The following is a 10,920-nucleotide window of genomic DNA, read 5'->3' as shown; positions in this document are numbered from 1 at the left end:
GGACAGAGACAGAGGAAGGAAAAAAGAGGGGCAGGGAGCAGGACAGAGGGAGAGCAAGAAAAACCAAAGGGGCAGGTAGAATAGCAGAACAAGAGAGGGGCTTGGAAACCAGAGAGGGACGAAGAGGGAGCAGGGTACGAGAACAGACAGAAGAAGAAAGGTACAGGGAAGCAAAAGAGTGACGCCAGTGATGGAAGGTGGGAGGGCACAGGCACAGGGAGGCACCCGGAGCACAAGAGGGGTGACACGGCCCCAAGTGTGGACGGAGGGTCGCAATCACGACAAATTTATCTACACAACTGCAGATAAGCCGGCACGTCTTTATTGCAGCGCTGGAAAGCATGGGGACAGCTCCACCCGACGGGCTTCAAAGTTACATCAAAAATTCAACATCTTACACCCTTTTTCTGCAAAGTCATGATCTTTAACAGATTTTAACATAAGCATGCATGTTATGCCCGCTATTAATTTTGACATTTACAATGATTGGTCCGCCCTATTATATAACTTTCTTAATAGTCCTTTCCTAATCTAGTCATTCTTTATTTTACTGATCAAAATCTCTGATATACAAATTAGGATGGGGAGGATGGGAGAGTCTTCACAGCAACATTCCTTTGTTTCAATGGTTTCATCACATAAGATAAGAGAACTAGCTGAGAACGTACAATTTCACCCCTTGTACCTGCCTCCCTCCCTCCTCGTTCTGTGTTCTGTACAGTTTCCCAATCCACAGCACCTTCAGCTTTGGCCATCTTCCTAAGGCCTGCATCTGCTGTCTCTTAGCATAAGTGAGGTTTTGTATATTTCTTACCATAATGTAAATTAATTGAATCAGGAAAGAATTAACTATAAGACGTTAGTTGTTCATTCAAAACAATTAATTACCAATGAAATCAAAATTCAGATCTGAGTATAACGCAAGGGCCCAGGACTCACTGCAGCTCCCGCTCTTGGTGCTGCTGGGAGGATTTTACTCTTCAGACTCTTCTGTCTCTGCCTCTCTCAGCTCTTACAATCTGAGGCTTCCTACATACACAGCCTCACGTGCGCACACACACACACACACTACATGGCTGTACCGTGCTTTGGTTACGCACACAGACCCCGCGGTGCATGTTGGTGACCAGCTCTGCTCAGGACTACTCACAGGGACCCTTCCTCACGCGGAGAGGCCGGCTGTCTCTTGTCTGCAGCTGGGGGCAGCTCGCAGCCGGATCCCCTTCGTGTCCTTCTCCAGCCGCTTTTCCTTTTGCCCATCTCCTCAGCTTCAGCCTGAGCTGGATGCAGCTGACGACATCCCCAGGGCAGGAACAGACCACCGAGCCCCTGGCACGGCCTCTGGCAGAGGGAAAGAACCCTAACTGTCACAGCAGGCCCCAGGCCGGAGCCCCTCCTGCTGCAGCCGCTCCTGCAGACCCCGCTCCTTCCCCGCACTGCTGCTGAAGGCCCCTGGGTTAACAGAGCCCTGGGCCTGCCCGAGGCCCCGCTCGCCGCTGCCAGGACAGGCCGTGGGGCAGCCTGGGGCTGCGGGACAGGCCTCAGGGGAGGGGCTGGGGACAGGGCAGCTGCAGGGGGGGAGCGGGGCTGGGGGGGGATCAGGGGGGCTCTGGGAGTCGGGGTGCCCAGTGCCTGTGATGGGGGATCTGTCTCCTTCTCCTTCCCCTGCCCAGCCCTCAGGTCACCCCCGGGGATGCCCCAGCCGGCCCAGCTCCGGCTTGGAGCTCCCACCCACCACCCCCAGGCAGCCAGCAGGCAGAAGACACCCCGTCACCCACCCAAGGGCCTCGCTCACCTCAGGGGCAGCCCCAGCCCTCACCTCAGACGGGCCACGCAGCATCCCGGCAGAGCCATCCCAGGAGCACCCGTGCCCCCCGCCCGCGGCTCGGCCCTACCGATGACGTCCAGGTACTGCCGCACCACGCTCTTGGGGTCAGGGCCCAGGAAGACGTAGAAGTCCAGGATCCCGCCCGTCGTGCGCCAGGTCAGGGCCGGGCTGGGCTGCAGGAGCACATCTGGCAAAGCACGAGCGCCGGAGGAACAAGCTGAGGATGGGGACGTGGGCCAAGCCCATGCCCAGCACCTCCGTGGGACTCACCCATCGCGTTGCTGTTCAGCAGAAAGACGCCGTGAGCCGAACCGCTGTCCTCCATCACCAGGTAGAAAGGGTGGGAGCCGTAGAGGTTGACCTGGGGCTGGAGTAGAGCACAGCGCAGTGCGGGTGAGGCTCCGTTGGAGGCCCCAGCACAGCACCCACCCACCCACCTGCCTGCCACTGGCCAGAAGCACCGTCACGGCTCGGGGTGCAAAGCCAGGGCTTGCAGCCCCAGACACTGCCTGAGTCAGCAGAGCTCTGCCCCAAACAAGAGCCCTGGACCGTGTCAGGGAAAGCGGCTTCTGAGCCAAACAAGAGCCCCAGGGGGGACAAAGCCTGACTTGGGGACAACGGTCCCACGGGCTTGCCCAGGGCTGAGGCCAGGTCCCAGAGCTCCACAGCCACCGATGCCTTTCCCCAGCCCCAAACAAGATGTCAGAGGTTGCAGGGCCACCCCCACAGGCGCAGATGAGCCACCTCCCTCTCCCTCAGCCCCGCTCCGTACCACAGGCGCCATATCCCGATTCCAGAGAGTGACCCTGGTCCACGCCGTGTCGAGGACCAGCGGCGTCTGGTGCTCCCCCAGCCCAGAAATGAAATGGGAGGGCAAAGAGGTGGAGATCTGCAGGAACTGGTCTGCGAAGAAGAGGGGCGCGATGGTGGTGTTCGGCCTGTTGGAGAGAAAGGGAGACTCCGGCAAACAGCCCCAGCGGTGCCCAGCAGCCGGGTTTCGACTGATCTCTGAGACTCCTGCTTCCCTTCCCAGGCACCGAACCGCAGAGGGGCTCAAAGCAAAGCCCCCGCAGCCGCTGACCGCCACCCCGCTGCTGTCACCGCCATCCCCTGCCACATCCCTGCTCCGTCCCACGCACCGCTGGGGTTGGGGCCAGGACCCGCTTCCAGACCGAATCCCTTCGGGAAGGCTCGGGGCAGGACGGGCACTTACAGGACCTGCCCGTCGCGCTGCCGGCAGACGACGAGGCCGAAGGGATCCTGGTTGATCTGCAGCCCGTAGAGCGGGGAGGCGGCTCGGCCGCTCGCCCGCGGCGTGGCCAGGGGCACCTCGTACCGCTGCCGGGCCGGGTCCCGCAGCTGCGGGGACGAAAGGGAGGGGGGGGGTGTCAGCGGGGGGGGCCGGAGCACCGGGGCACCGGTCCCGGGGCCGGCTCGCACCGTGAAGCGGAGGCGGGTGGGGGTCTCCAGCGCCACGTCCAGCCGCAAGCTGCCCACGGCCCCCGGCAGGAAGCTGGCGGCGACGCGGCGGAGCCGGGTGGCGGAGCCGGTGGCGGTGGCCGTCAGGTTCTCCGCCCGGTAGCTCCGGTAGCCGCTGGGGAAGAAGCACCAGGGCGAGCCGGGGCTGGAGCCGGAGCCGGGGCTGGAGCCGGAGCCGGCGGGTGCGCAGCAGCAGCCCCGCTCCTCGCAGTCCGCCCGCGACAGCAGCCGCTCGGGGCCGCAGTCGAAGCGTTCGCCCGGGGGCACCTGGCAGCCGGCGGCCCCGGGGCTGCCCGCCGCGGCGGAGCCCAGCAGCGCCAGCAGCAGCAGCGCGGCCGGGAGCCCCGGCCCCGCCATGGCCCCGCCGGCCCGGCCCGGCCTCCCAGCAGGCGCGGCGGGACCGGCCCCACGGCACGGAGGCGTCTGCGGGGCGGGACCGGCCCCGGGAGCGGGCGGGCGCCTTCCCCCGCCGGGGCCGGGGCCTTCCGCCTCCCGGAGCTGCAGGGAAAGGCGGTGAGAGAGGGGGGGCCCGGAGGGGAAGGGGGCGGCTGCCCCCAGCGCCCCAGGCCAGGGGGAGGGATGAAGCCACCCTTGTGCAGCCAAGGAAACAAAAATCAGTTGCACTGCTACAGCTTTGGTGACCACTACCTGCTACACAGACTTAGTTTTTAGATATTTGTTTATTTACAAAGCCTGCAGGCTCCAGCAGAACAAGAGCTGAGGGTTACATGGACGGGGTTAGTGGCAGTCAGGCTTCCTGCGAGCCCAGCCTGGAGCCCAAGCACTGTCTGAGCCACTGGAGAGTCTGGTAGTGCTGGGGATGGTCCTGCTGGATCTGCTGGACGATGGCATCGATGGTCTGGAGCCGGTGGCGCAGTTTCTGGTGCTCATTTCTCCAGGCTTGCTCCGTGCGGCACAGGGGAGTGTACGTCCCTTCCTTCAGCGCCTGCAGGTGCTTCCGGCGAGTCTGGTAGGACACGATCTCCAAAAGGTTCTGAGGAAAGCAACAACAGAAATTGCTTTGACAGCAGGCCGCAGAGAGAAAAGCACTAAGAAAGGCAGGTGACTTTTGTCACCGGTACTGGAACCATCACATTCTGAAAGGGAAGGGCTTCTGAAGAGGGACAGGGCTATGAAGTCCCCCTTGTACCGGCAGAACAGCTGCTAACGGGTACAGCCAGAGAAGTGGTTAGGTTGGAAGAGACCTTTAAGATCATTGAGTCCAACCATGAACCTAACGCTGCCAAGTCCACCATTAAACCGTGTCCCTAAGCACCACATCTACACGTCAGCTAATAGAAAAAAAAAAAAAAAATTAAATGTTCATCACAGAATTCCATAAACCAGAGAAATACCTGCATGCACAGGGCAACCCTCGCCAGGACAGAGTTTGACCAACTTACAACCTTTGCAGGAGGCCATTCAAGACCTTCAGCTGGCTCTCAAATCTGTGACATAAGAGCAGCCAGAAAGCGCTCACAGAGGAGAGCTGTGACGGGGTATTTTCAAGACACAAACCATGTCCTTCAGGCTGATGTCTCCAGGTGAATGCTGCCTCGCTAAGAGTACAACTGCAGCCCCAATTCAGGACCCCCATGAGCCCTCAAGGTGTGCTCAGTTAACTTAAAGTGCCGCTAAAATGCCAAGCACACTCAGTTCAGGATGGTGGCGAGACAGGGAGATGGGGAGCCGGCACCAGGAGAAAGCAGCCGGTCCCGTCGGGCTCGCGAGCTCCAGGGAGCGGAGCCGCTCACCCGTCGCTTCCTGTTCCGACGAGCTTCTGCGTCTGCATCGAGGCCGTCGCACTCAGCCCCCAGCCTGCGCAGTTCTCGCTGCTTTTCCAAGAAGGCGGCACCGAGGGACGCCTGGGCGCTCTCCAGCTCCAGGAGGGTTGCGTTGCAGTCCTGAACGTTCTGGCAAACGGAAGAGAAGGAAAGGGCAGAGTGTGGTTCTTCGTCCAGCTGCACTCCCAGCCATCTCCCCAGAACTCTCCTGTGGGGTTTTTTAAGGAGCCTCCAAAGCCTGTCCCGTCTGTGTCCCGACACCCCGCGTGTCTGCGCTCAGCCCACCCTGGTGCTCCTTACAGCCCCGGTGAACTCCTGCAGCCCTGCTCTGCTCGCTCACCTTCTGGGCTTTGCTGATCTTCTTTCTCAGCTCCTGTTTCTTGCAGTGGAAGACGCTGTTGGGGACAAGCTTCTTGTCTCTTTTGTTCTGACCCTCTCCACAAAGCGCTATCACCTCTCTGCGAGAAACAGATGCCTCCATATCACGAATCATCTTCTCCTGCTGCTTCATCAGCTGGCCGTAGCGGACCTGCCGTGTGTCAAGATATGAAATAGGCTGAAAGTAACCAATGTTCACAAACGGCACCGAACCGATTCTGTGCGGCACATCCCCTCCACATAAACCAGACATACGTGACACGTGAGCGTTGGCAAGCCAAATTTGCTCTAAACCCAAACCCGGCTTGCCCTGTGTGGATCTGGAAAGCAAAGGGCTGGATTATCAACTCGTCTAAAGTAATCTTCAAAAGGTTTCACTGGAACTCCTTAGCAATAGGAAAAGCAGAAGAGTAAAGTAACCTGGGAACAAAAGGGAAGAGTTGCTTTGCCAGAAGACAGAAGGCTTCCCTAACCAGTGATTAAGATGATGCAATATTTAGTCATCAACATTCCTTTGCTTATAAATTGGGGTCACGGCATAAGGTGGCAAACATATTATGTTTTAAATAGATTTCTCAGGTGTCTCTAGACTCTGCTGCAGCCCATTACACGGCAGGCGCAAGGAAGGCACGAAGAGCACGCACGCTGGATGTATTTCATTCGGCCCAGCTGGAGGGTGTACGATTTCCAACATTGCTGTGGCCTGGCAATGCTGCTTCCCCAGCCCGTTTCTCATCTCCTGCCTTCAGCAACGCCGAAGCTGAATCCATCGTGTGCAGCTTCCCCTCCCCAGTGCTCCTCCCCCGGGGCTCACCTGCATCCTGTGAATCTCTGTTCTCATGGCGTGGAGCTCGCCGTGCCCTGACTCAGACTCCACCGCCGCACGCATCTCTCTCGTCAGCTGGATCTTCTTCTCCCACAGCAGGATTTGATGCCTTCAGTGACAGAAAGGGAAAGCGGCACCTTTGTCAGTGCCCGAGAGGACGCTCGCTCCCTGTGCACGCGTGGCAGCACGCTCCCGAGCTCAGTCCTGAACATGGAGCTGAAGGTGCAGCAGAACCTGAGGGTTTGCACGTGGGACACGTAAAAGGGCAGCCAGGAGCAGCGTGGAACCAGACAGGGAGCTCCGCCATCCACAACGTGGCACGGTGGTGGCACGGTGACTAACAACAAGCGTGCCCAGGCTGCCAGGGGCTGGTGGACCCCAGTGAGCTGCCCAGCGCAGCACGCTCGCTCCGAGTGACTGGCGGAGGAGAGCGCAGGCAGAGTCACCCCGTACAGATCTCAGCAACGTCCAGCACGAGCCTGCTGGAACTGTTAAAGCCGACATCCTCACGGCTCTCGCTGCTTGCAGAGACAGCTAAAGCACCTTTCAGCTTCTGCGCCCCAAAATCCATGAAACTCCTTTCATCTTCTCCGAGAAGGACAGAAGCACATTTGCTGTTGCTGGTTCAGTTCGATGAGCAGAGAGGAAAGGTGACATGGACACCTACATTCAAAGAGGGTGGCACAAAGCAAGAACCTCTCTGGTACCTACTCTGCTTCCACCAGGCTGTTTAGGAGTCTTTCCTTCTCCTCAGTCAGCTGACTGTGCTTCTCCTGCATCTCAACCGACTCTTTTTCTGCTGCCTAGGTTTGGGAAGCATAACATTGTCAGACAACACAACGTGGTCAGACTAAGAAAGATTTACACGGTCACTGTCTGCCTCCGATCTGCACGGGAGGCTGAGACCTGGAAATGAGATGTCTGTACCTTGAGAGAGCGCACAAACTCGTTCTCGGTGATCGTGTTGCCATATTGCAGCTCCTCGAAGCTGCTGCTGTTCTTGTGGATCAACACATTCAGCTTTATCAAGTCATTGGACATGTTCCTCATGTGACGTTCGATGTCTTTCTGCTCTTTTGTTTCCTGCTGAATTTCATCTACAGGTGAACAGAAAAAAAAAAAAAAAAAAGTCTTAAAATTCCCACAAGCAGCAGGTGGAACACAGGCAAGGCATGACAGACTGCCATCAGACCAGACAACGCTGCCTGCAGAGCCACCTGCGTCCCACGTACCCAGCCAAACCGTTTTTCCACAAGCCCAAAACCCAAATACGGTTTTGAAGGAGACTGCTGTGGAAAAGAGCTGGTTTGAGCCAAAGGAAGCACCATCGTGGTGGGGACATTTACCCACCAACTACTTGCAAACGTTATTTAAGAAGTGTAGCACGTGACACGGCCACTTCGGTTCGGTTGTGCCCGTTAAGGCAGCGGGATCAGTCGGGACAGGGAATAACGCCAGGCAGAGCAGCAGAGGTGCCTGGCTCGTAGCCCCAGAGCAGCGCTGGGGCCGCCTGCGTTACTGCTCACACGGACGTAGGAGCACGGCGCATTCTCTGGTGAAGGTCTGGCTCACCCGTCCGTAAGCCCTCGCTCCCTTTTTCCTCCATTCACAGCTGAACGTTTTAAAAAGAGTTGGGGAATGACCTACTTTCCCTGCGCACTTTCTTCTGCTGCATTACTGTGATCCGTTTCTTTAACGTGTCCAGGGAGGCTACTTGTTCCTCCCGTTGGTGTGTTAACTTGACCAGCTCTTGCTGCTGATTGAGCCAGTGCTTTTGTAGCATCATCACCTCAGAGTGATATTCTTCTATCTGTTTGGACAGCTTGTTGATCTCCATTTCCAGTGGCCCCAGTTCTTGACCCTGGATGAGGGCAAGGTTGGGGATTGATCAGGCAGAAGCTGCTGAAGCACTTTTTGCAGAAGGCCGGTCCAGCTGCTGAGATGCCTACCGAATACTTCTGCTATACTGCTACTTCCTTTGTGCCTCTATTTCCCAGGAGCTGGATGGGACCAATCATTCCTGACCTCACGGGAACAAATGCAAGGGAAGCCCGAACAGCTCTCAGGCTCTGGGGTGAGAGGGGCCTCCTAAGCTCCTACAACAGGCACATCTGGGTGTCCAAGAGTCTGCCACAGCACTCATTCTTGCATTGGGCTCTATAAAGGTCTTGCAGCTCACGGTGCCAGGGGCAGACCTGGGTATCTATCAGCTGAATGGGGCCAAGCACCAAGTGATCTACATCACCCCGCCTGCTCCATTCGCCCCTTGTCAGGATTTGCAGGTTTTCTGATGAGACCCTAGTTACTCCCAGGGTATTGATGTCATTCAACGTTTTCATCAGGTGCAGACAACTCCCTGCAGAAATCTGTGCTGGGCACACCCTCATTTCACAATTCCCTCATGCCAGCTCCTCCCCCCCCCCCCCCCCGTGCACTAAGAGCTGTTTGACAGACGTAAACATTTACATTAACTAGTGCAGCTTTTAAACCTCTATACTGATGCCTAAAAGTTTTAACTACTCAGCACTTACACAGTTACATTTATCAGGGGCACCTGTGGTCACCACAAAGAATAAAATCAAGCCTGGGACTGAAATGGGAATGTACATACCCCCTGCCGCGCAAGAATCTTCTCCAACCTCTTGTTGTACTGGCTGAGCACCGCTTGCCTGTTCTCGGTCAGGAGACTGCACCTTGCAATCTCGCTTTCCCTGCAGCTGATCTGGTCACGGGTATTTTTTACTTCCTTGTCCAGCTGACAAAGTGTGTTTTGGAGAACTGTCAGCCTGCAGCTGCTATGAGTTCCATTCAGAATAACCTGGGCCACATCATTCTCAACCTTGGAAAAATGCAGCTCCTAGGAACGCCAACAGACAGAAAACAAATTACTGTCACCAGCAGCAGCCCATTGATTTGGAACGCCCGCTTCCCGAGGCACAGGAGTCAGGGGATTTAGATTCTCCTCCCAGGTCTGTGCCACAAGCTGCGAGCCAGCCACTTACCCGCTCTGTACCTTTGTTTCTCCATCTCCTGACGGAGATACCAACATTTACCTCTGCCATAAGGCTGCTGAAGAGCATGAAGGAGCCCAAACATCCCAAAGCCTTTAAGAGGCCGCGCTCATCACCTCTGCAGTTACCTGCCCTGCCTGGGTGTCTCCACCTGCCCGGCTCACCGGAGCAGGACATTCTCCACCACACCCGACAAACACGTCCCTCACCGAACCACCACCGCAGCAGCCAGAAAGGCGGGTGCCTGTTGAGCGCAGCGCGAATGCAGCCGGGTGACTTCTGCTGCCCCTGCGCCGCCAGCGGCCACGACTCTCTGGCTACATCCAGCCGTGCACCGCAGGTGCTGATGGGAGACAACGCGAGTGTCCGCTTGTTGGTGTGCCTGTGGGAAGGGGGCGGGGGGCCCCTCTCTCACAACGGAAGCCAGCCCTGGAACTCTTCCTCTTGCTCAAGATAATGCCCCCGATTTAAAAATCCCAGGGCCAGGCTGAAGTAACCCACAGAAATACAGAGGTGTGGGTGCCTTGTTAGTGCCAGCCCACACAACTCAACACCACAAACACTACGCTGGATCTTCTAGTTTTTCTATCTGTTCCAGTTACACACTCCCAAAGAGAGCAACTGATCGTGCCACAAAGAACTGTGGGTCTGGTTCGATTGCTCCTTGGGCTGTAATCCTCACTCAGGAACGAGAGCAGGCCTGTATCGCATTCCATGATGCCGGACAGAAATACAGGTTAGTTCAATGTGGAGTACAGCAGTAATACATATCCACTGTCTTCCTCCAATACATAAGAACTGGTACTACTTTATGGTAAAAACTCCCAGAATTCATCGTTCTGTCCCGTTTTTTAAGTAAAGAAAGAACAGTACATTATGTGTCAAGGCCTTTTTGGCCAAACCCTCTCGCGTACACCAGAATCCCGCAATAAGAGCACTGGAAGAACCAAACTGAAGTCACAAACTCAGCAGACCTTCAACTGCAGATCTGAAAAGCAGAACGAAGGCGCGGACAAAACACACTTGAGAAACACCGCTCAGGGCGGTTTCCTTCCCCTGCCCTCCCAAACGGAAGAGATAACACACCAGGTCTGTTTTTCTCCTACGGAGCTTTGCAGCCAGCTGCGAGAAGTGCTTTGTGGCTTTGCTGGACACCATCTGGTCCTGAAGCTTTGCCATGATTTCGTTCTCCATCTGCACTTTGGCATCAGTTCCTTTCTCTATGTCCTTACTGATGGACAGCAACTGATTCAGACAAGCAGCTTGATCCTAAACGCAGGAAAGACAGGAGACAGGGTCACTACAACTGTTTGGGGAAGGGGATTAAACATCTGTGTCTGATTTGAAAGGTTCTTCTTCCAAGTAACTCTCCTCACCATCCTGGTCCTGTTGAGGGCCTGCTCTGTCTCGTGGAGAACGCGAGCGTAGGTGCCAGATTCCACCTTCAAGGCCTCCTGCCTGGAAAGGCACTGGGCAATCAGCTTCTTTGTCATCTTGGCATCGTTCTGTGAACGGCTCAGGATGGCGACAAGCAACTCATTCTTCTCCTCCTCCTTCCTGATTGACTTCCTACAGCCATGGATGTCCGTTTCTAGGGACTTGAGGTCATGTCTG

Source organism: Leptosomus discolor, unplaced genomic scaffold, assembly GCF_034619465.1.
Source record: "Leptosomus discolor isolate bLepDis1 unplaced genomic scaffold, bLepDis1.hap2 HAP2_SCAFFOLD_74, whole genome shotgun sequence".
In the NCBI taxonomy this organism is placed as follows: Eukaryota; Metazoa; Chordata; class Aves; order Leptosomiformes; family Leptosomidae; genus Leptosomus; species Leptosomus discolor.
The sequence above is the reverse complement of the archived record's forward strand: the minus strand, read 5'-3'. Positions refer to the sequence as shown.